The sequence below is a fragment of the Tamandua tetradactyla genome, chromosome 7 (assembly GCF_023851605.1).
Source record: "Tamandua tetradactyla isolate mTamTet1 chromosome 7, mTamTet1.pri, whole genome shotgun sequence".
Classification (NCBI taxonomy): Eukaryota; Metazoa; Chordata; class Mammalia; order Pilosa; family Myrmecophagidae; genus Tamandua; species Tamandua tetradactyla.
Window position 1 is genome coordinate 86,750,760 of NC_135333.1, and position 25,997 is coordinate 86,776,756.

General features: G+C 34.2%; 1 protein-coding gene and 1 non-coding gene across 29 annotated transcripts in view; one reads left to right on the forward strand and one right to left on the reverse strand.

Annotated features, from left to right (window-relative positions):
• The window catches only part of SOX5 (SRY-box transcription factor 5), a 1,211,684-nt gene that overhangs the window by 398,299 nt on the left and 787,388 nt on the right, over window positions 1–25,997 (reverse strand). The gene's annotated exons all lie outside the window — the stretch shown is intronic.
• LOC143642985 (U6 spliceosomal RNA) lies at window positions 18,497–18,602 on the forward strand. The gene has a single exon (XR_013156042.1). It is a non-coding gene; the product is annotated as a U6 spliceosomal RNA (small nuclear RNA).

Below are 25,997 nucleotides of genomic sequence, written 5' to 3' on the forward strand. Positions count from 1 at the left end.
AAGTGACCTAAAATGCTTGTAGGTAATTATTGATTAAAAATTAAATTTTACCCAAGTTAGTACTGTCTTTGATAGTTGAATGAATAAATCTTTAAAACAGAACCTCTCTAGGCTGTAAACGTTTTCCTTCCTTTCATTTGAATTCTATATTGCAAACCAGCATTTCTGCAAGATTTTAGAATTTCAGCATAATGGAAGAGAGTTTCAAAATGTTCTGTTTGAATTCTGATAACTGTTAACTTTATTAAATGATCAAAATGTTCTAATCAACTAGATATTTACTATCAAGTGACTGCTCCTTGAGTCACCTGCTCCTTTGTAATTCAATATTTAATAAATGTTACAATGTTTAAATTATATAGGTATTAGTGACTAGCACATAATGTATGCAAATAATCTAAATGTCTAAGATAATCAATAGGTTACATATCTAATATTTTCTACATCAGAGATAATATTAGCATGCAATGTTTGATAAACTGTCATAAGTAGGATTCTAGAAGGTTTCATGATGTATGTGGATTAAGAAACACTTTGGGATCTTTATTCAATTAATAAACATTCACTGAACATCTTTTATTTTTTTTTTTTCGCATGGGCAGGTACCAGGAATCAATCAGAACCAGGTCTCTGGCATGGCACACGAGAACTCTGACTGCTGAGCCACCATGGCCCGCCCTCATGGGACATCTTTTAACTGCTACGATAAATGCTACAATTTCAAAAGAAGAATTAAAGAAAGATTTATAACAAATAAAACAGAAAAAAAATAAAGACTAACCAAATCAATTGATCTCATAGGTAAATAGGGGAAGAAAAGTTAAAGAAAAAATAAAAAGCAGTGGTGAAAACTTAATTGAACAATACTTAAAATGATCAGAAATATAAATTTGATCTACAACTACAGATTCAGAGAAGACCAAAGCACACACTACTATAGAAACTTCATAAAACAATTTTTCATTTAATGAGTCTCCGTGATACTACAGCAGTAATATTATGGAAAATAGAATGAAGCTGAAAAAAATATGTGCTTTGAGCTCATGTTGTTTCCATTGCAAATATAATAAGACTTTACACAAGCTAAGGAAATATAAGATATGTGACAGAACACTGCTGGTAAATTCTCACAGAGAATATCAACAACTTCTAAGATCATAAATAATTTATTTCCAAATTTAACCCTTTTTTCAGCATAGTGTCACACAAGTATTTTCATGCCCCTATTTTAAGACAGGATTTGAAATAGCTTCTATTTTAATAACTGAAATTGAAATATGTATTTGTACAGATTCCACTTTAATATTCGACATAAGCCCCTACCAAAAAGCTACAATTTTTATATTTTAAGGAACTGGGCAGGTTATTTTTGAGAAATAAAACTTTTGTTTATAAGCACTATTAATTTAAAATTTATTAGTGGTAGACAATACCAATGTTGCATTGACTAAACCAGATCAAGAGGCATTAAGAAAATAGTCACCTGTTTTTTCCTGCATTGTTATTTAGTTTACCACAAAAACATTTACAAAGAAAACTAAGCCAAAGCAAAAAACCAAATCCCCTCCTTTCAAAGAAATGTACTTCCAATCATTGTCATCTGTGACCCATTCAACAGATGCCTGGTGAGCTCACTGCTGACCTATCACATGTAGGTTAAATATTTCCCCATTCGCTAGCTTAGACTAGAATTTTGTAATATTGGACCGCTTCAGAAAACTACCTAAAAAATCCAAAGCCTATCTTCTTCTAAAGACCTGAAATTCAATTCCCTATAAAGCATTTATGCCAGGGTAGTGGCATACAATAGTGTACATATTCAAGGTTTCTCTACCTTCATTTCTCTAGTTACTTATTTAGGACATACATATTAAGTACCCTCCAACAGCATATCCAAAGAACTATTTCATCTTAAAAATTCTAGTCTCATACTTCTCTCACAGAGATGATGCCATTCCCAGTTCCTGCTCTCACTGTTAGATATCTGATCATTTAGCTCCTTCTTTGGAATAACTTGAAATCATTTAAAATTGATAGCTTTTATTTTGTTGAGCACTTTTTATCTATTGGTCACTGTGATGAATATAAAATGTATTATCACATTTAATGTTCAAAATAACTATATGAGATATGCACTCCAGTTATCCCAATTACAAATGAGGAAACTGTGGCTCACAGAAAAGTTAATTAATTTGCCTGAGTTCCCACAACTAGTGCAGAGATGGGGAACACCAAAGTTACGCTCTCTCTCCTACAAAGTTCTTGTAAGGGATTTTATCTCAAATAAAGCACAATGACAATTAAATATTGAGTACATAGAAAGGTACTAAATAAATGTGTCTTAATAATGATTGAAGGTCCAAAGTTTGGAAAGATTTGGGTTGACAGATGAGTATCACATTCTCATGAGTAACTTGATATAAAAGTTGGTTCCTCCTACAACATTTAAAAACAGTTAAAGAATAGTACCATACGCCCAATTATTCTCCTTGTCCCATTTATGGTGATGATAAACACCAGAACTAAATCAATTCTTCATGTATTTCATGTATTTTGGCTGCCTTTTTAAGAATAATTTCTAAAAATTCTTTTTTAATATGTTGACAATCTCTAGAATCCCAAGGAAACGAAATGGATCACTTTTTGGCTTCTTATAACTACTTTGACACGGAATTTTTGACTTACAGAAAGAACCAGTTTGTTCATGGAAACAGGTCGATTAGGTGTATAATTAGATCAACTGAATTTATGCTTTTTTTTTTTTTAGACAATTGTCATCCCCTTGTGACAAGTGGTGATGTCTAACGGTTGTCAGTTCACGAGGAAGAAAAGATCATGGACTTTCTCTTAATCAGGAAGGCTCATATGAAAAAAACATATAACCATGAGAAGTCATTCAAATGATACCATACCTTGAAAAATTGTTCTTGGACATCTAACTTTCTATGTTGTAATTCTGAACATAGAAAGAAATGCAAGACAAACACTGCACTGACACTTTACCTAGACATACCAGCAAAGTGAGAAGTGACAGTATAATATCACCACAAAGTTGCTTGGGTTCTTAAGTGTTAGAAAATGTTTGCAAAATATATTAGTACACATCTTTCAGAGAAGTTTTTCTGCTATAAATGATGTGTATATATTTTGACATTAACCAGTCAGAGCAGAAATGAAAGCTAATACTGATGTAAAGTGTATGAATGCATTTGAGCACTTAGCTTCATTTTTAAGTTGACTAAATTTGCCTATTCTCTGTATTCTCCACTGACGGCACACTAAGTGAATTACAAATATGTCTTATTCAAAGTAAATGGAAATGTTATCTATTAACAATGTTCACAGTCTACATATATCCGGAATAGTGCTGGTGGAAGAATCATGGCTAAACGGAAAGTTAGGAGACCTGTGCTCTAAGAGAGCCAATACATCTTCCTTAACAGTTATATGGTCTTGCCTCAATTGCCAGCATCTCAGGGCTTTCGTTCACTTAGCTTGAAGACAAAAAAAACTGGGGAAGATGATTTCTAAGGTCTTTCTAAACTCTCAAATTCTGCCTCTAAAAGCTGTTCTTTCATAGATCAATTTATAATTTTCACAAAATAAAATTTCTTCCCTTTTTTAGTTTAAGAATGTTAAGACTATTCCTTGTAGTTGACAGTTTATTTTAACCCATTAAAGTATATCATAACTCCACATTCACACATCAGTATAAGAAGAAGAAACCAAATATTTTATTAATTAAAGTTAATTACCAAGTTCAATAAATCACAGGAGAACATAAATCACAATAAATGATTTGACATTTTCAAGAGAACTAGTTTTATGATTAAATTGACAATTTGTTTAACTTAAAATTTTTGATGCTTAAATTTATAAGTCACAAATTTCATTGTCTCTGATAAATACAATTTCACTTATTAAAATTCCCTCATTCAATGAGACAAATGGAAGCTTTGATTACTATATTGAATACCCCCTAGGTAAAAACTGGAACGGGGATTGGTGTGTGAGTGGGAGGAGGTAGTAGAGGTGGTGGTAGAGGGATAAATACCACGGGCTTCTCCCTTTATCCAAAATATCAAGTGAAAAAGCCCAAAGGTAAAGAAAAAAAGTCAGAATGTGAGAAATCGTGATAAGCAAACTGTGTTCAAGAGAACCTATTTTTAAAAAATGAATTCTAGGGTGGGCCATGTTGGCTCAGTGGCAGAGTTCTTGCCTGCCATGCTGGAGACATGGGTTCAATTCCCAGTGCCTGCCCATGCAGAAAAAAAAAAAAAAAGAATTTTGTGGACAATGTGAAGAAATTCTGCAAAATAGGCAAGTTCTTTTTTTTTTTAATGTTATTGTTAACAAAAACACTGACACAATTGAGAAAATAATTCAGTCAAGCTAGGCACATAATGAAAAGATAAGAAAACAGACCTCATTAATTAATTAATTCAATTACTCAACAAGCACTTATAGAATCTGTGCTTATGCCTGTGTGGTAAGCCATCTATATATTAAGATTTAAAGTTATAATGAGTAATTTCATAAATGCAAAATAATGATAAATTAATATTTATAAATTGCCCTGAAGTCGAGGAACAGTTTAGGTATCTAAAGGCATATTACATTAAAAGTACCTAAATGCTAATTAACTCTGAAGAAAGGAAGGGTCTGTAGTCACAAATATGAATTTTATATCTTGCTTAAGGTCAAAGTATAGAATAAAAGTCTATAAGCATTTGCCAGATATGCCAACATCCTAAGCAGAAGAAAGCAAAAGCATATATTCAAGGTAGTATATATTCTGGCTTTGGAACCCAATTTGAGATTTCTTCCGTCTTTGGAGGCAAATCATTATTGTTAATCTTAATGATGTCAACTTAATGAACATTGTTCTAGCACTGTGTACCCTGAATTATAAAAAGACACAATGAGAAAAAAGTTACTTAACAGACAATGTTTTTCTGAGGATCTATTCTGGACAGAGAATTCTGGGAAAAAGTAAGGATGCAAAGATTGAAAGGACAATATTTTTCTCAAGGAATTTATATTCTAATACAGGATATGGACATTCACTTCTGCCCCCAAAACAAGTATCAAGTTCTTATTAACTATAAATCTATAATTTTCATATAGATCAATTAACTTAATTTTCACAACAATTCTGGGGTGTGAAAGTTACTGATATTAAGTTCCATGTGTCACAGAAAAGGCAAGGTAAGGAAATAATAGAGACAAAAATGAGCTTGCTCCCAATTATATGCTAGTAAGAGACAGAACATAGTAATTTGAATGCAAGTTTTCTGACTACAAACCTAGCACATATTCCACTCTACCAGAGAGAAACGTTTATTTGCCTCAATGCAAGACAAAATAATAAAAATGTTATTTAGGGAAATAAATAAAAATCTGTGGGGACTTTGAGTACAAAACAATTTTAATGTAAGATGACCATTTTTTGAACTTGAAGAATTTAAAATTGGTTGGTTGAATATAATAAAATATACACTATTGAATCAATTGAAAACCACCAAAAGCACTTCGAAAATTCAGAATTACAGTGTAATTTGCATAAAATCAGTAGCTTTCATTTATATGATAACAATTACTAAAGATAATGGGGAAAAAAACCTCTTTAGTATTAGTAACACAAAATAAAAAAAAATATTAAAAATAAATTCATTCACATAAAAAACCTATTAGTAAAAGTTTAAAATAATACGGAAAGACATCCAATGTTCCCCAATAGGCAGCATCAATATTATAAAGATGTTAATTTCCTCTAAATAAATGTATAAATTTAGTGAATTCCAAATTGAAATACCATTACATGTTTGCAGCACTGGACAAATTAATTCTAAAGTTTGTATGAAAATAACAAATGAACAACAATTATCAGAAAATCTGTAAGAAAGAATAAGGGTTCAGCCAACCAGAAATTAAAACATCACATAAAGTTTCAATTATTTAAACAATGTGGTATTGAATGATTGAAAGATCAATAGGGGAGAAAAGAAAGTATAGAAATAAGCCCAAACACATAGCAGGAATTTAGTATCTCCTATTTAGTAAATGATATAGGTGGAATTCAGTAAGTGCTTTATGCGTACCTTCATGACCAATCCAAAAGGAATATAAATTCCAAGTGGATCAAAAATTTAAACCTAAAAAGTAAGACCATAAATCTACCAGAAGAAAAAATGGACAACCTCTGAAATATAGCCTTGGAGAAGTTCTTATTAGCAATGGATCAAAATTCAGAAGCCATAAAAGAAGATTAATGAATTCAACTATATAAACACCAAAACTTTTGAATGACACACCATAAACTATGAAAAGATAAATGACAAATTGGAGGGAAATATATGCAACCCATATCCAAGAACTAACTTCATAACATATAAATAACTCTTTGAAATAATGAGAAAAAGACCAACAATCCTCTAGTAAAATGGAGAAAAATATAATCCTTTCAAAAAAAGGAATAGATATGTTTCTTCAACAGATGAAAGATGCTTGGCATCTTTGATAATAATGAAAATGCAACTTTCCACTATGTTGTGATGCACATTTTTTTAACCTATCAACTTGGCAAAATCTAAAAAAAAAAAAATTAATATTGGGTGACAGACTTCATTTTTAATTTATAAATAATTTGTTTTGTCTCATGCTATGCTTCTCTGCAGACAAAGGTTACTTTCAATACCATCAACTTTAGCTTAGATATATTACTTGCTTTGGTCAATGGAATATGGAGTATTTAGATGTCACTGTTCCATTTGGCTCAGTCACTTCTCTTGCTCCTCCTATCACGGCAAAAACAGCATATCCTACATAGGAGCTAGTCCATCATCCTGGGTCCTAGAAAGAGAAGATCAATGGGGCCAAATGGTCTAACTCTAGCCCAGTCCAGTCAAGCCAGCATGCAGCTAACCCACTGCCAACCCAGCAGCCGCATGAAACACATGTAAGAAAAAAGAAAAATAAAAGAAATCATCAGCCATGGTGAGAGTAATCTGGTTTGTTACAACAGCAAAAGTTTACTAACACTCACAGTCTGCTCATGACTTATGGAAATGGACACTCTCAGATACTACTATAAAAATTTTATATTCATACTATTGTGGAAAGCAATCTGATAATATCTACCGAAAATCACAAATGCATATCTTTGTAGTCACAATCCCACTTCTGGAAATTTATCTTCAAAATATACTTCCACATATTACATATTCAAAATTAGTCACAGCAACACAACCTGCAACAGCAAAGGGTTGGTAACTCCCAAAGGTCTATTAATTAGGGATACAATAATGGAATGGAATACTAGGCAGCTGTTGAAAAACAACAAGGAACTTACATGAGCACTGAAATGAAAAGATCTCAAATATATGGATGGTTCATTTGCATGAAGTGAAAAAATCAAGATGCATAACTGAGAACTGAGTATAGTACTGACAAAAAGTATGAAAATAACAAATCATATTTTGTTATGTTTATATATGTATAAGAAAACTTGAAGGACACACAATAAAATTCAATAAACATAGGTATAATGGGAACTGGAGAGACGGGAGAGCAGTGTGAGATATAAACTTTTCACTGTGTATGTTTCATTTTTTTATATTTGTCCCTTTATTTTGAATGTTAATGCATTATTTTATGGAGAAAGTTAAATATATATAAATTTAATTTTTGAAATATATATATCTACTTAAATTTAATACTTCTCAAAGATTGTCTAATAACTAGACACAATGTTTCTCAAATTCAGGTCAGCAGATCCCAGGCAAATGTACTGTGATTTCTATGTAATTTTTTAAATTATTAAAATTTATTCTACCTGTTAAAAAGATCAAAATTATCATTCTTAATGACAATCCTCAATTTAAAAACATTTCCATTGAATAAAATTTTAGTTTTTAAATAAGTGTTTCTTTAACTGAGATTCAAAGATCCTAGTGATCATACTCTTGGTGGTATACATATATATATTTTTTTTTCTTTGAAAAAGGCTGTATATATCTCAAGTTTGCAAGACAACAGTCAATATTCAAAATCAAAAGTTTTTAACATGCCATCTATGACTCTTCATGATCTGGCCCAGCCTCCTTCCCCAATTTTATTTCTACCTACACACCATGAATCCCATGATCAGCTATAGCCTATTTATTCCCTCCATGCTTTTAACTGAAGTATTCCTTGCTCCTGGAACATTTTTCTGCACTCCCCCCATCCCAATTTATCAAGCTTATTTGTGCTCATCTTGGAAGCTTTGTTCAGGCATCAGTCTTTATCAAAACATTATTTTGGTCCCAGTGGATCCTGGGTTCCCATCACCACTGGGTATAGTTGAAGAGAAACTATTCCCAGTAGGGTAATTCTCATGGCTGTGCTCTATGTACAGGAAAAAGTTAGGGGGCTTCGGAGCCTTCAGTGTATGTATACCAGTACACCTGGCCATTGTAAAATATGCTTTCCAAGCCTGGAACATGCTCCCCTACATTCACCTTTAAGTTTAAATATTACTACCTCAAAAAATTCTTCCCTAGACTAATATTAAAGTATTAAAAACAACATGCAGTGGAGTGTCAAAGTCCATGGACAGAAGTGATGCTATTGGCCAAAGTTAGAATGTTTTGGTGGGAAAACCGCCGATGTTCCATTGAATTGTCCTAAGATAGAAGAGCTATGTAGAGAATCTTACTTTGAAAAAAAAATGTATCCACAGAAGGCACACTCTGGGAAAAATATATACTAGTAAAAGAAAAAAATCTGAAATTCAAAAAAAAAAAATTAAGTTTTTTAAAAAAATGGCCTAGCCACTGCTTTCATGATACAATGAACATCTTTTTTAAATTCATAATGGCAATAACCCTGTCAAATACAACTACCACTCCATTTTCCCATGTATCCAGATGCTATTTTGACAATTAGGCAACATTGCCAATTTGAATGCCTTTGAAAGGATCAAGTATCCAATTGCCCATTTTTGTCCTTTCCTTCCAGTACAAATTACTTGAATCTTATATTTTGATCTAAAAGTATTCCATTTATATCTCTTTGTTGATAGATCTTCCTGTTGCTTTATTGCAATGTCCCGTAGAAATCATTAGTGAAATTATGCCATCGGCTAAACCTCAGCAGCAATCTGAATATTTCGATTCACTGAAAAAGTAACCCACAATTCACGAAAAGTAATAACCTTTGTAACCAATTAAAAATGTTAAATAAGAGAGCATCTAATGATTTCCCCCTTATCATTAGGGTTTCTAGAAACATGGCAGGGGAACAATAAATACCACACATATGTTAAAGATGTCCCCACATTTTCCTTACGTTTTAAGGAACCTGAACAGATGTTTTAAAAAGGAAATTTCACTGTTACAAAAAGAACATTCTAATGGATGATTCTAAGTACAAAAATAAAAGGGCAAATAAACTCCTCTAAATTAGAACATATCTAAATACATTTTAAGCCAATGAAAAAAATAGGAAGGTATCCTAATGGAAATGCTGACAAAGCACAGAAGAGAGCAGGAAATGCTGCCTGAGCATGACTAGTCATGAAAAAACTGGGACATCACATATGTTCTATTACTTCAAAATGATACATTTCTTGTTCTATAGTTCTATTTATGATTTCCATCCAAAACATATAATCATGCTTTTCCTGGACATATATGCAGGTCTATCTGCATACCTCCAGTTTATGAAATTATAAAAGCATGAAGATTCGTGTCTGCCATGTGGGAGACATGGGTTCCATTCCTGGCCCATTAACTTCCTAAAAAACAACTACAACAAATGTTGCTGCAATAAAGGGATACTCACATAGAAAAAGAATGAAATGTGACCCTCACCACACAGCATACAAAAAAAAGTATGTGAAAGATTAAAATAGTCGTCCTTGATTCCTGAACCTGACATACCCACATAAGAGCAACAGTCATTATCAGGAAGGACTAAACGGTTTAACAGAATGACCTTTTAGAAATCACCCAGACATATTTTAACAGGATCACAGCAACTGAGTATATCCTGAATCATGAATGCATGCACAAATGAATGAATACAGTAACAAAAAGTTGGAGGACTATAAATTCATGCAATGAGTAGGGCTTTTTTTTTGTTAGTAGTAAGCATTATTTAATAGGGTTGATAATAAACTAGTTAAAACTAATTGAAAGAAAACTAAAGCAGTAGTCTTCAAAGTTTTTAGCCTTGGAACACTTCCTCAAAAACAAAAACAATATAAACAGATAAATAAAAAACTTAAGAAGAATGTTAATATTAAACTATTTAAAGGGCTAGGGGTGAGTGTGTGTGTGTGTGTGTGTGTATATGCGTTCAGAGTGAAGTTGGAATGGAATGGTATTCTACTAAACCTCTCTCTTCAAAGCATAGTTTGAAAAGCATCACACCAAAATATTTAAAAAGACCTCTAAAAAAATTAAGAAATATTATAGGAGATAAATACTGGGATATTAAAATAATTTAAAATAGGTACTCATACATAGTCTAGAATATAGACTATAAATACCTTATTTTAATGATCACAAATTTCCTTCTTTCCCTTGATCTATTAATTTTCACTCTCCAAATATAATAAACGACTGTAATAGTCATCATTTCTCCCACAATTTACACATATTCCTTGAAAGACTCATTTAACATTCTCTTAATATACTTGGGGCACAAGTACATATACCTGAGTCAATAAGTATTTCATGCTTTCTTTAAAGATGCATAACTGTCCTGTTAGCACAAGGTGCTCAGTACAGGGTGTCTACAGGTATACTATGTTCACATCTCCTTTTTGGTCAACCTTGAAAAGGAAGCCAATGCATTCCTAGAGAAGATGCTAATTGTCTGGAAGTGTAAAGTCAGCATAACAATGGGTTCTTCCCTAAGTGTTTGCCAAACACTTTATTACTGCTATTTATACAAGCAATTTGGCAGGTAAATCAGTACAATCATTTATTTACTTCAGTATTTTCCAAATTCTTCAAGCATTTAGAATAGAGCACAATGACCTTATTTGATTGTTTTAAATACAGATGTGTGTTTGTGCATAAAAATACACGTATCTGGACATCTGTCTATCTACCAAATTAAAAGTACCTTTACTTATTTCCTCGAAGTTATCGCCCACCTTAGAAACAAATCTTTGGCAAATGCCTCATAATGTCAGAAGGCTGGTAGGCTGGGCTAGCTTTAGCAAAAGCTAAGCTGGAATACCAGCCCCAAGGAATGGATATGGGCATCAATGTCCATGACATACCTTGCGAGCAAGGCCACCCATCACAGGGCAGCCTTCGTCCCCATGGTGACCCCCCTGCTGACCACCAGTCTCCTGGAGCCCATGTACACTGTCCAGATATGATGTGCAGAACAGGTCATCAGGGCATCCACCGTGGCCTGAACACCAAGAGTGGCCAAGTGTTCAAGCAGTCCCAGGTGGCCTGAACTGCCATGTTTGGGGCTATCAGCTGGTCCTTTGGCTTCACTGACAATTGAGGAACAACATGGCCAGCCAGGCCTTTTCCAGTACATGCTGGGTCAATGTCGCATTCCTACGTTGACAACACTAGCCACTCGAGCCAGGTGGTGGCAGAGACAGCGGGCACGAAGGCCAGAGGGAAAGCACCCTCGCATTAAACAAATTGCCGACGGACCCTCCAGACAGGAGCCCAGGGTCCACTTGGAACACTTGAGTGTAACCACAAACACGTGGCAGAAGTTCTGACCTCAAGACATATCCTTGCACTCTTCTATCTGACTTCATAGTACCCTGAGACTGACTATCAGACCATACTGATATACAGCCTTAGAGGTTTTCGTGCTTTCTATCAATTATTTCAGATTTCCAAAGAAGCTTTGAAAGCTTTCCGAAGAAGTGGCAGAAATGTTCTTTTGCAGGAATATATTAATTAATCAGGGGTTGAGGGAAAGGAGTGTGGGGAGAGATGGGATGGGAACCCAATACCTTTCTTTATGTTTTTCTTTTTCTATTGCTTCAGAGGGAAACACAACATCAAAACAAAACAAAAAAAACAGTGACTTCATCAAGGCATTTGCTTGGATAAACGTCCTTATTGGAGTTGTTTTCTTCCCAGAAAGAGGGATAGAATAAGTTTGTAGAACTTTTCTGTTTTGACAGAAACTGGAAGACAAGGACTTTTTTTTTTTTTTTGGCAGTGATTGTTATTATAAACATCTAAATAATGTTTTATATTAGGGTAAAAACAAATGCATTAAAAGGAAGTTGATAAAATACTTAATTTGGGCACAGATGAGACTAAAGAAATGCTATGAATAAAAATATGTTGAACTGCCAAGTTAAATCTTACTAATTTAATTAGAAAATAGTCTGATTTCTGAACCTTAACATTAACATTTTATGTACATATCAGTCAGGCCTAATTTTATGTGTGTATGTAAAGTACTTAGTATACAGGTATAACAAATATCTATTAATCAAATTATGTACCAAAATTTCAGAAGGAATATAATATAGTAAATAAACACAAAAATTTATTATGTCAAATCAGAGCGCCCAGCTCAAGGCCTACTTCTTCCCTAAATTATCTGATCCGCAGTTGCCTCATTTGTAAATTGGAGATAATAATACCTACTTTGCAAAGATGATACAAATATTTAACGTTACAATGTACATGAAAATGCCTTGTAAAATGTGAACTGCTATAAATGCTATCAGTCATTATACCAGTAAAATATTGTTTATGAACTTAGAAAAGTAACTCCAGCATTTAAAATAAATTTTGCAAATTCCTATGTAAAATGATCTCTTTCAATAACACCACTCTTCATACTAATGATTGTATTTCCCTCTTGAGTGAGTGAACGATGCTGAAATGAGCAATAAGACGTTTCTAGCAGCTGTATGTTTAGCCCACATCAATTATTTTCAGGTTGTTTACATTTCATATAATGCATTTCATAAGAAAGGAAACAAAAGGAGAAAGATTCTGAAACAAATTTTTAAATGTTAAGATTATTTAAGCTTTTCTATTATAAGAGGTACACGATGTATAGCATAAGCATACGGGCACATAAAGAAATAAATTTGAAAAGTCGACACTAGGTGGGTTCACGGTAATAAACTAAGCATTTTAAATAGTAATGTGAAAATATTTCCATTTAAAATAGATGCATCACAGCTCAATAAAGGCAAATGAAAACTGAGCAAAATGAAAAGCTCAACAAGTATATTAGTATAGCATATTAAATGGGCACAAATAGGAAATACAAAAGTAATTAATTAGCAAATATTTTTAAATTATTTCTTAATCTAGTGATCTATTTTGTGAAAAAAGTTTCATCTCATAAAATTATATAGGAAATACGGAAAATTCAGTATAGTCTACAAATTATCTAGAATAATAATTCATATTTACTCATATAACTTTTCTGATTACAAATAACACTTTTAAAATATCTTTATTATTTCATAATAATTTTAAGCCAACGAATATCACAAAAACACTGCATTTTGCCTCTGCAATGAAATGTTGTAGATAGTAGGAAACATAAATTATAACACAAATTTGAAAATAAGCGAATGAGAGATTGGAAAGATTTCTTAGTCTAAGTATTCGGAATTAAAAAATTAAAGTGATTATTTAGTATAAACAGATGTTAATTTTTCTTGTCTTCTGATTTTTATGGTTTTAGTGATCTTGGCTAGAAAATGTTTGAGGAATATAAAGTTTAGCTTTATGACTGGGAAGATTCCCTGTAACATGCTATTCAAAATCAAAGATACATTGGTATTATTAAATACTTACTAAGTACCAAATACTGTTATAAGCACTTTGCATGCATTATTTCTTCAATAAACCCTTTCAGGTAGACACTCCTATTATTAACATCCATATTATATAGATTAGCGTTCAGAATCAGAGATACTATGGAACTTACCAAAGGCAAACAAATAGTTGATGGTGGAACTTGGACTACACCTGCCTCTCTCACTACAGCTTCTTGACCCCCTTCATCTAAACTTCTCTAAAGGGATGGCAACACTTGCTTTTATCACTTAATCACCATGCATTCATTTCTCAATGCAATTCAGTGGCTTTCACCCTCACACAGTGCCACCAAAACTGCTATTTTTTAAGATTAAATGATGACATTAATATAACTATATCCAATGGAAACACTTTGGTCCTATAATGCTTGATCTTTACCAAGCCCTCCTTTATTCAAATTCTCTTCTCTTTACTTCCATTATAGCATAGCCCCTGTTTTTCATCCTACCTCTCTGTTCCTTCTTGTATTTATTTGATTGTTGCTCCTTCTTCTCTGCATATTCAACCTTTGAATGTTGGAGCTCCTTGGTTGACAAATTTCTTCTCATTCTTCTCTCTCCCACTAGAAAATCTCATTCAATTTTTTAGTTCTAATATCATCTATATGTCAAGACTCCAAAATAATGTCCTATCTCAGATCCTTCTTATAATTTCATGCCTCCACCTGGATGTCTTACAGACAGTTCAAACTCAGCAGATACCAAAAGTAAACTCATAGTTCCTCTACCTTCCATCCAAAGTTTTCTGTGATAATAAAGGAGACAATATCCATCTAATTGTTTGGACCCAAAACCGAGAAGCCAGTTATTCTTGACATTTCCCTTTCCCTTATTCTCCTGAGGAACCTATTCAGTCTCCATGTCCTTCTAGTTCTATTTCCTAAATACATCTTGAATCATCGAATTTTCCCTAATGTCATCATCAAAGAATACAAAACATCCTCATCTCCTGCCAAAATACTATAATTTTCTAATTGGTCTTTCTCTATCAACTCTTGTTTTCTCCAATCCATTTTCTGCCACACAGTACCTAAACTGATATTCTTCAAAATTAAATATAATATTGTTTTCCATGCTTAAAATCTTTCAAAGTCTTCACATTCTCACTTAGAATAAAATCCACAACCCTTAATATGACCTACACAACCACATTCTCCTTTTTGCTACCAAGCTTAAATCCAGCAATCTTACCTCTATTACTAGAATTTAGAAGGTCATTTCAGACCAAAAGTCTTTGGCTTCTCTCATTTCATCTCCTTGGAATGATCTTTATCCAAATTTTTACTTGGCTAATCTCTATGTACACTTCAAGTTTCAATTTAAATTCTATTTCCTCAAGATAACTTCTCTTTACCTCCAGATGAGGCTGGCTTGACCTGCTTTTCTTTATTGTAGCACCAGTTATTAAAAAAAAAAATAGTCAGTTGAGTGCCTAGTCAATAATTCTTATATTTTGAAGTAGAGCAAAGAGACTAGTATCTCTATTAATTCCTTTACCCTGCCCAAGTTAATTATTCTGGAAATGAACAAATTTGGATAGGGGAAAATACCCACTATCTTATGTATTCCTCAAAAAGATAATAACTTATTATAATATATACAATATATTTTAATAACTTATTCTTCTTCACATTACAGGTGAAAAAGCTGAGGTCTTAAAAGAATCACTTTTTTAAAAAGCTGAATTGGAATAAATTAATAATTCTCAAAATTTTACTACAGATATTCATTTCTGCCTTCAATAAATATTTATTAGGCATGAGAAAGAAACCCCATGAAGCATCTCAAATTATAAAACAGATAAAAAATTATATTGCTTTGTCTAAAAGATGGGGTGAGGCGAGGAGACCTGCCATGACACCTCATTCTCCACGGCTGCTCATGGGCCTAAATTTTGAAATAAAAAAGTTTCTTTAGGCTATCATGTCAGTTGAGCATTTTAATTTTGATTCAGAAAGAGCACTATCATGTGAAAGTAATTCAGTTTACAAAATCTAAAACACTATATCACTAAATACACTGGACAGATTTCTAAATTTTTTTCTTGTTTTTATATGTTTCGCTATATTTGTTGACACTAATGCTGGTTATGTAAATGTCTCAAACAAAATTGTACACATTCTTTCCTGTGAAAAGGGAAAAAAAGGCACCTGAAGATGCATCTAACAAGTATTATAAGATGAAAGCAGTACTAAAAGATCAATTCATAATAAGCCTATCTTCATTTTCTAAATCTAGATTTACGATCTTCCTCTAAAGCCTGATATTTATTCTCTGGAGTTCTCTGGACAAGGATGAAAGGGAGGTAGTGTGAGGAGAGAAGAAATCATTTTGGAAGAAAATGAGAAACAAAAGTAATTTGTGGAATCATAATTTGTAAATAAATGGATTGATGCAGAAAGGGAAAACACATGCTGAGGGTCAACATTTTGATGGTATGAAAATTAAGGAAAAGTGGTAGAAAAAAGGTTAGGAGAATTAGAAGAAATTTCAAAAAGAAGAAATTTGAAATGTCTTACAAAAAAAGAGAAGATAAAATATTAAGGGAGAAAATATTCTAGACATGTTTGGGATCAAGCAGTCTAAAAAAACTAGGTTGACAGAAAAATGAAGTACTGATCTGAATGTAAATCACTTCTTTTTGACCAGAAGGTAGAGTAAATCACTTCTATTTGATTATACATATGCCTTACATTAAATGTATTTCAGTAACAAGAATAAATTAAATTCATTTGCATTAGACTTTAGGATTTATACATAGGCATTCTAGACTCTAAATCACTAGAAATAGGCATATAGCAATAAAAAATGTTTAAATATTCTAAACAAAGTAGAATTGCAAATATTTTTAAAACATAGATAACTAGTGAGAAGCACTATCTGAATCTTTCTTTATTGTTTTCCTTTCTTATTAGTCACTTGGGACAATAAAAATAAAGCCAGACTTGATTCTTAACACGAATTTGATGTACTTATATTTTAAAAATGTAAAATAAAAGCAGGATCAGGTAAGTGTAAAGCATGAAAGAGCAAATATAAAATTCATTAAGTTTCTGTTTATTTTTCATGTGTCTTTTTTTTTTAAAGCGCTTGTTATTTGTGTTGGTTGGTTGGTCTGAACTATGGTTTGTTTTGTCTTTAATACTGTCATTAGTGCCCTACTATGAATCATTGTAACATTTTAGTGTTACCAAACTTTGGAGTCTGATGTGCTTCCATGGAGGAGGACTATGTGATGTCATAACCAAGACAAGCCAGATTGTCTGGGTTCACATCCTTCTCTGTGACTCATTAGCTGCTTTTGTGTCTTAGCTCTCCTGTTGGTAAAATGAAGACGCAATAATACCCACTTATCATATTTATCATAAAATTAATGAACACATATAAAGCCCTTAGAACAAAAAACACACTACGAGTTTTTGCTATAACTAAGACCAGAATGGAAGGCAATCGTTTTATACTCTGAGGCTTGTATTTAATTCAACATGTTACTTAACCCACAAAAGATTAACCTCCTCAACTGACTTGTAAGCAAAATTCTGAGGGTAAATTGGAATTAGCATATTTCTTCCAACTGTAGACAACAGCTCCAAATATAGTCAATAAAACACTGCAGTGAGTGAAAAAGAAATATTTTATATTTAATGCAAATTTATAAATTTAAAACATAAGCCAGTTTTTGTATTTGACTCTCTTCAAACAGCTAATTTTAAAATAAAAGTAGAGCGGTTAAATTTTTTCAGAGTATGGAATTAAAAAATTCCCTGAATTGATAAAAGAACAAAAAATGAAAGTATGTAATCCAAAAACTCTTGTCAAAACTGTAAAGAAACTGACACCAGACAGTTTGACTATTTCTTAGGGAAATGTTAAACAGACCCTCCAAAGATTGCTAGTCTCTTCAAGACTAAGAGTTTAATTATTTCCATGAGGTCAGCACTGTAAAAACAAAGAAAGGGAGGGACAGAGGAAAGAAGGAAGAAAGGGAGAAAGGAAGAGCGGGATGGGGGGAGAGGGGAGAAGAGAATAAGAGAAGGATAAACAAGAGGAGGAAGGAAGAGAGGGAAGTAAAGTCAGTAGAATCCAAGAAACAAGTTAAGGAATGGCCTAATTTTAGTTATATTATTAAAATAAATGAACATAAGATGTGTGAAGTCTAAAACCATATATTTATAAGTAGATTTAGATACTACAAGGAATATTACTTGAAAGTGACTCAGAAATCCACTAGATATTCACTTGAAGTTAGCTTTATAACTCTCATAAAAGTCAATTAACTATGTCATTATGATATTACATTGATTCCTTCTAATATGGCTGGTATATATAAAGAAGAACACCAAACCCTCTGAAAATTCCTTTTCCCAAAGACTCTGCTTGTGTTCACTGGGAAATGACTACATATTTAAAAAACAAAACAAAATAAAATACCAAACTTCTCTGAAAAAGATTGGTTTAGTAGTAGAATTAAAGACTATTTTGTGTAATGCAAATACAGAAGACGGATACGTGAAAAAAAGGAAAGAAAGGGGATTCAGATTCTTTATGATGTATCCTTGACTAAATTTACAAAAATAATATTTTTTTACTGTGAATTAACTTTGTATTAAACCTCATTATACACCCTGAAATATCATTAACTTCATACTTAGATTAAAAGCTATTGGGGATGTGCTCGCTTTGGCAGCACATATACTAAAATTGGAATGATACAGAGAAGATCAGCATGGCCACTGCGCAAGATGACACCCAAATTCGTGAAGCATTCCATATAAAAACAAAACAAAACAAAAAAAACTATTGGGGATGGGAAATGGGGACAATAATAGAGAGATAAAATTTGTATTAAGAGACTCTTTGTCATTCATAACTCAATTTGAACTACTTTAATCAAGATTAATTTCTTCCAACATTTCATTGAGGTCATCAACACAGTACTGGAGGGCCAAGGGAAGGAATAAAGGAAAATAATTTTGGAGCTTGAAGCATGCTATACAATGGTGCTGTGCCTCTCCATTAACTTCCCTGTTCCAACCACCTCAAAAGTAGAGTTAATGGGACTAGAAATTTGAGAGGAAAAGAAAAATGATATAAAAGAAATAGGCAAAGTTGTATAAAGGAAGGTTGAAAGTGTTGAAGACAAAATTTGACTCATTACTTTATCTAGGCTAGTCTTGATCCTAAGAAATGGAAAAGAAACAAGTGTTTTTTCTTGTCCCTTTGAACCACATGCCCCTGCCTATTAGTTCTAACCCTGTTAGAACTGTAGTTCAACTACTGATGTGTGCATTTAATAGGCTTTTATGGGTTGGTTATTCAAATGCAATTCGTAATTTTATTTCTGTAGGAAAATGTGTTGTGAATTCCAAATTCCAAACAAACTACTTGAAACAACCTGTTCACAAGTTTGGGACAGCTTGCACACTGTATGTTTTAGATTTAAGAAGTTAAATGACACCTTACTGGATAAAAATGTATTATGACGTGATTTAAATAACTATTATTAATCTTTAATAAATTCTGCTGGAATAAATACTCAAAGGTGTGCTTCTTAATTTAAACCTCTGAAAAAAACTGCTTGGTAAGTTTCCAAGAACAGATTGACTCACGATATTTTCAATGTCCAAAATTTTGTCTTTCAGTCATAAAGTAAAGAATACCATGTTGCACATTTCAACACTTACGTCTTCAATCTTAAATAAAAATGAAGTCTAAATGTAGCCAATATCAAAAGCACACCAATCAAAAATATCAAAGTTTAAAAGTGTTTCTTTTGATTTATTTTTAATATAGGAAATAAAACTTTGGAATTAATAATAGATAGCATGTGCAATATTAGACACACAAAAATGAGACTGTAGATGTAATATCATGCATCCCTAAATACCACCACCTGTCATTTCTATACATCTTTTTTCTGGTGCTGTTCAGGATGTTCTCTGGAATCCTTTCCTAGCTCTTCTTAACAATACATATTAGAAATAATGTGAAATATTTGCTTTCACCTTAAGTAATAAGGACTCCCTTGCCTTTATCACACAACTAAGCTACAGTTGAATGAACTCTATAGATTTTTCTCACTTCAAATTCCATACTTAGCCTTTAAGTAATTTATTTGAAATTTCTGGTCAAAATTAACAGAAAGTTACTTGATACCTGTATGATATGTGTACCCTTGGAATTAAATAAACTTTCACACACACTATTCTACATGAGTCATCATTTTTGACACTATAAAACTAAGTATTTAGGAAAAAACTTACATTACCTATCACATCACCTCAACACTCCTCTTTTATGTTCTTAAATGTACTTTTTCCTTAATTCATCTAATCACAGCTTTTATGCATTTAAATAATAGACCTAAATGTCATTTTTATTTTATTTTTTCTATTTTAGGCAATATCTACTGACTTCCTGCTACAAAAGATCAAGTAATAAGTAAACCTTCCCTCCTTCTCTCTTTCTGTCTATACCTCAAAACAAGTTAGGCTAAAATTTTACTTTTATGTTATCAAGATCTGACATTTATAGTCTCTTTTGTCATTTTATTTAGGACAGTCATAAGTTGATAGTAAAAACTAAAAAAATAGTAATTAATACACAGTATTGTTTTTAACTATAGAACTGAGTGGTATTATTGCATTCACAGACAAGAAAATGAAACCCTATGAATTAATGTTTTCTGTTTGAAGGGGAATATTGCAAGCGTCAGGATCTAGTGGATCTTATTGCATTTTCTTTCTTGTTTCATTCTCTTCCTATGGTCAAAATCATCTGCTAGTATTACACATATTTCATTATCTTCCATTTCCTGATTTCTTTTTATATTTTGCTGGTGGACCTTTTTAGATAATCTTTTCATATTGGATAAGCTAATGGTAAATTTCCTAAGTTTTTGCATGATTCAAACACCTATTACTGAACATATTTTGGCTAGGTATAAAATAGTCATTTTTTTCCTCCTAACCTGGAATAAATGGCTTCATATTCTTTAGTACTATTTGCCACTGATAACTATTTTAATATCAATAATATTCTCATTCCTTTAAAGATACCATGACTACATATTTGGATTGGAGGGGGGAGCAAATTCAATTCCAAAATCTTATAAAAAATATATATAACAAATTATATATATCAATATATATATATCAAATTATAACAGGATATGGATATACCTTTGAAATGCCCTGAAATGTCAAATGACAACCATTGATATTGAGAAGTAAAATCAATAAAGAATCCTATGCCATATTTGAAGAAATGTGTTAGAGTACCTTTCTTTCAAAAATTTTCATTTTGTGGTTGTTCTATTTCTAGCAGGTCTAAAAGAGTATGCAAAAATGGCAACACTTTTAGTTTGTTCCCACTTGGCACTTCCAAAAGAGAGGGAGGAGATACCCATGCCCTTTTCCCCTCTTCTCTCCCTGCCCTTCATGGTTGGTTGGCTCTGATCTTCCACTCCACCCCTCCCTCCCAGGGTACTACATGGGTTGGGGTGTTCAGGCATGAATGTCCAGTTCTGCTTGACTTTAGTGTGGTAGAAGTGCTGAGGATGTGGCTCTCTGGTAGGCATTGGCATATTCCCTTGGCCCCTTATATCCTCTCCCTGTGGGGAGGGTCCTGACCAGAAGGGCCAGTGTGGGGTCTTTCAAAGCTGGTAGCCACCCATTTCCAAGTGTAGTAGATTAAATTATGTACCCTAAAATAGACATGTTCTTAATCTTAATCTACATTAAGATTGTGAATGTGAACCCACTGTAAATAGAACCTCTTGAAGACATTACTTTTTAGTTAGTGTGCTGGTTTGAAAGGAAGTATGCCCCCTAAGAAAAGTCATGTTTTAATATAAATCCCATTTCTTAAAGGTAGAATAGTCTCTATTCAATGCTGTGTATTTGGGACTGTGATGGGATCATCTCCCTGGTTGATGTGATTTAGTCAAGAATGGTTGTTTAACTGGATTAGGGGATGACATGTCTCCACCCATTTGAGTGGGTCTTGATTGGTTTATTGGAGTCCTATAAAAGAGGAAACATTTTGGAGAGAGAGACTCAGAGAGAGCAGAGAATGCTGCAGCACCACGAAGCAGAGAGTCCACCAGCCAGCGACCTTTGGAGATGAAGAAGGAAAACGCCTCCCGGGGAGCTTCATGAAACAGGAAGCCAGGAGACAAAGCTAGCAGATGATACCGTATTCGCCATGTGCCTGTCCAGCCGAGAGAGGAGCCCTGACTGCGTTCACCATGTACCTTTCCAGATGAGAGAGAAACCCTGAACTTCATCGGCCTTCTTGAACCAAGGTATCTTTCCCTGGATGCCTTTGATTGGACATTTCTATAGACTTGTTTTAATTGGGACATTTGCTCGGCCTTAGATCTGTAAACTAGCAACTCATTAAATTCCCCTTGTTAAAAGCCATTCCGTTTCTGGTATATTGCATTCCAGCAGCTAGCAAACTAGAACAGATTTTGGTACCGGAGAGTGGGGTGCTGCTGCTGCAGTTTGCAAATACCAAACATGTTGGAACGGCTTTTTAAATGGATATGGGGAAGATTCTGGAGGAGTCGTGAGAAGCTTGATAGAGAAGGCCTAGAATGCTTTAGAGAGACTGTTGGGAGAAATGTGGACTCTAAAGATACCTCTGATGAGGCCCTAGACAGAAATGAAGCACGTGTTATTGTAGACTGGAAGGAAAGTGAGCCTTGTTTTAAAATGGCAGATAATCTGGCAAAATTGACTCGTGGCTTTGGCTGGAAGGCAGATTGTAAAAGCCATGAACTTGTATATTTAGCAGAAGAGATCTCCAAATTAAGTGTTGAAAGTGCAGCCTGGTTTCTCCTCACAGCTTATAGTGAAATGCGAAAGGAAAGAGATAAGCTGAGAACTGAACTCTTGAGTAAAAAGAAACTAGAAATTGAGGTCCTGGAAAATTCTGGGCCTACAGAAAGGGAGACTCCAGAGTATAGTGCCCTGAGTGTGGATTTAACCAAATGTGGAACCAGCCAGCCATTTCAGAGAAAGTCAGGATCGGACATGGAGTTATCCAGGAAAGATTTGTGGAAACTCCTTATGTCTAATGGGCATGATCCAAGGCTACTGCATAGAAAGCCAACGAGAGTGCTGTGGGACCTGTATAAACAGAGCCGCTGCCAGTCTGGACTGAGGGGTTCAGAGAAGGGACACATTGGAGGAAAAATAACTTCAGAGGCAAAACCGTGGAGGCTGAGGTCTGAAGTCAGGAAGCCTCGGGCCAGGAGAGTGGACCCACCCAAGCCCGTGGAGAGGGTGAGTTTGCCCCAAAGGCAGAGAATGGGCCTTCCACCTCGTTGCAGTGGGAGAGTCATGCTGCCTCAGGTCTTGGAGAGAGTGAAGCACGTTCCTTGGGGTTTGGGGAGAGCCTGGCTGCCACCACATGGAGGGGTTGAGCGTGTGCCCCGGAGATGGCAGAGAGCCCGGGTGTGGCCCCAATGCTTGGAGAGGGTGGAGCTGAGAGAAAGGTGGTCTCCCCAATATCCCCCAAGGTTGCATTCAGAGAGAGGCAGGCATAGGCATTTGGAAAGGGTGGGACTGCCACTTTCTAAAGCCCTGAGGATAAATGAGTCTCAGACTTTGAAATCTAATGGACTTTGCCCTGCGGGTTTTCGAAACTGTATGGGTCCAGTGACCCCTGTGTTCCTTCCTCCCTATGGAAATGTGTCTGTGTATCCTGTGAATGTTCCTTCTTTGTATGTTGGCAGCAAATAACTTGTTATGAGTTTTCAAAGGTCCAGAGTAAATGGAGAGAATTTTGCCTTAGGACAGACCATGCCTGTAACTGACTTGATGAGATTTTATACTGTCTCCAATTTTGTACTTCATTGTATTGCTACTGAAAGGTTTAAGGTTTCTGATATTGTTATGAAGTTAATATATTTGTATATGGGAAAAACATGTCTTTTTTAGGGGCCAGAGGGTGGAATGTGCTGGTTTGAAAGGAAGTATGCCCCCTAAGAAAAGTCATGTTTTAATATAAATCCCATTTCTTAAAGGTAGAATAGTCTCTATTCAATGCTGTGTATTTGGGACTGTGATGGGATCATCTCCCTGGTTGATGTGATTTAGTCAAGAATGGTTGTTTAACTGGATTAGGGGATGACATGTCTCCACCCATTTGAGTGGGTCTTGATTGGTTTATTGGAGTCCTATAAAAGAGGAAACATTTTGGAGAGAGAGACTCAGAGAGAGCAGAGAATGCTGCAGCACCACGAAGCAGAGAGTCCACCAGCCAGCGACCTTTGGAGATGAAGAAGGAAAACGCCTCCCGGGGAGCTTCATGAAACAGGAAGCCAGGAGACAAAGCTAGCAGATGATACCGTATTCGCCATGTGCCTGTCCAGCCGAGAGAGGAGCCCTGACTGCGTTCACCATGTACCTTTCCAGATGAGAGAGAAACCCTGAACTTCATCGGCCTTCTTGAACCAAGGTATCTTTCCCTGGATGCCTTTGATTGGACATTTCTATAGACTTGTTTTAATTGGGACATTTGCTCGGCCTTAGATCTGTAAACTAGCAACTCATTAAATTCCCCTTGTTAAAAGCCATTCCGTTTCTGGTATATTGCATTCCAGCAGCTAGCAAACTAGAACAGTTAGGGTGGCTTTAACAAGCTTTTAACTGGAGGCTTTATAAAGAGAAGAACAGAAAGCCAGAAGCTGGAGATGGTCACTGTGCCAGATTGAAATTGTTGTGTACCCCAGAAAAGCCATATTTTTTAATACTCATTCAATATTGCTGGCTGGGATCTTTTTTATCGTTTCCATGGAGATATGACCCACCCAATTGTGGATGATACCATTTGATCAGGTGGTTTCCATGGAGATATGCCTTCTCCCATTCAAGGTGGTGTTGCTTACTGGAGTCCTTTAGTAGGGAACCATTTGGAAGAACTGTTAGAGTCCACACAGACAGAGACCTCTGGAGATGCAGAAGGAAAATATCCCTGGGGAAGCCTTAAAAATGAGGAGAGAAAGCTAGCAGACATTGCCAAGTGCCTTCTGAGCTGAGAGAAGAGTCCAGAAGCCAAAGACCTCAGCACATGCCAGCCATGTGTCTTTCTAGCTGACAGAACTGTTCTGGATGGCGTCAGCTTTTCTTCAGTTAAGGTAATCTCTTATTGGTACCTTACTTTGGACATTTTCCTGGCCTTAGAACTGTAAAGTTTGCAACTTAATGAGTTATCTTTTAAAAAGCCATTCCATTTCTGTTATATTACATTCCAACAGCTTTAACACACTAAAAGAGTCATATAGGAATATATAGGAAGTCAGTGGGAACCAGAAGAGCAGACAAAAAGAGAGGACATTGCCATGTGACAGGCGCAGAGACACAAATCAGGAACCCCAAGGATTATTGGCAGCCAGCAGCAGAACCTTATAAACTCAAGGAGAAAGCAAGTCTTGCTGATGTCTTGAGTTTGGACCTCTTCTAGTCTTAAAAACCATAAGCCAATAAATTCCTTTTGTTAAGCTAAAACCAGTTTTTGCTTTATGTGATAGCAATCTAAGACACCAAGCTTCCAGTTTAATTTGAGTCCTCTTAACCTAACATCAAAATTTTATTACTCTCACAAATTATTATAAATATAGACTCCTTTAAAATAAGGCATTCTAAAACAATTTCACTTTTTCTTTTTAAGAGACTTGCAGTAATGCAGATATAAAGTTCAGATGATAACAGATAATAAAGCCATAATGATTTTATTTAAAAGAGGATTTTAAAAACCTTAGTGTTGGTTATGATTTTTACTTAATTTTTAAATTACATTGGAAAGAATTAGAAAAAAAAAACAAATCTTGGAGAGTCAAATAAAATTGCAAAAGCATTAATCAATCCAAGGTGATCAAGATGCAATTAAGCTCTTCTTTAGTATTACTAAACCTTTCTGAATCCTCATTAAAGATAGATGAATATATATACTTTTGAATAGCTTGGTTTTAGTTTCTGATTGATTTAGCTAACCATATACCAAAAAGATAATTGAAAATGATCATTTAAAAACGTGTTTCTCAGTGAAGAACACTGATAATATTGGAAGATGTTTATTTTCTTGTTTTTATTTTTTTTCAATATGGAGGGTTTTAAGTATATTTCCTCAAAAGTCTCAGAAATGTTATCCAGTTCATTCTCAT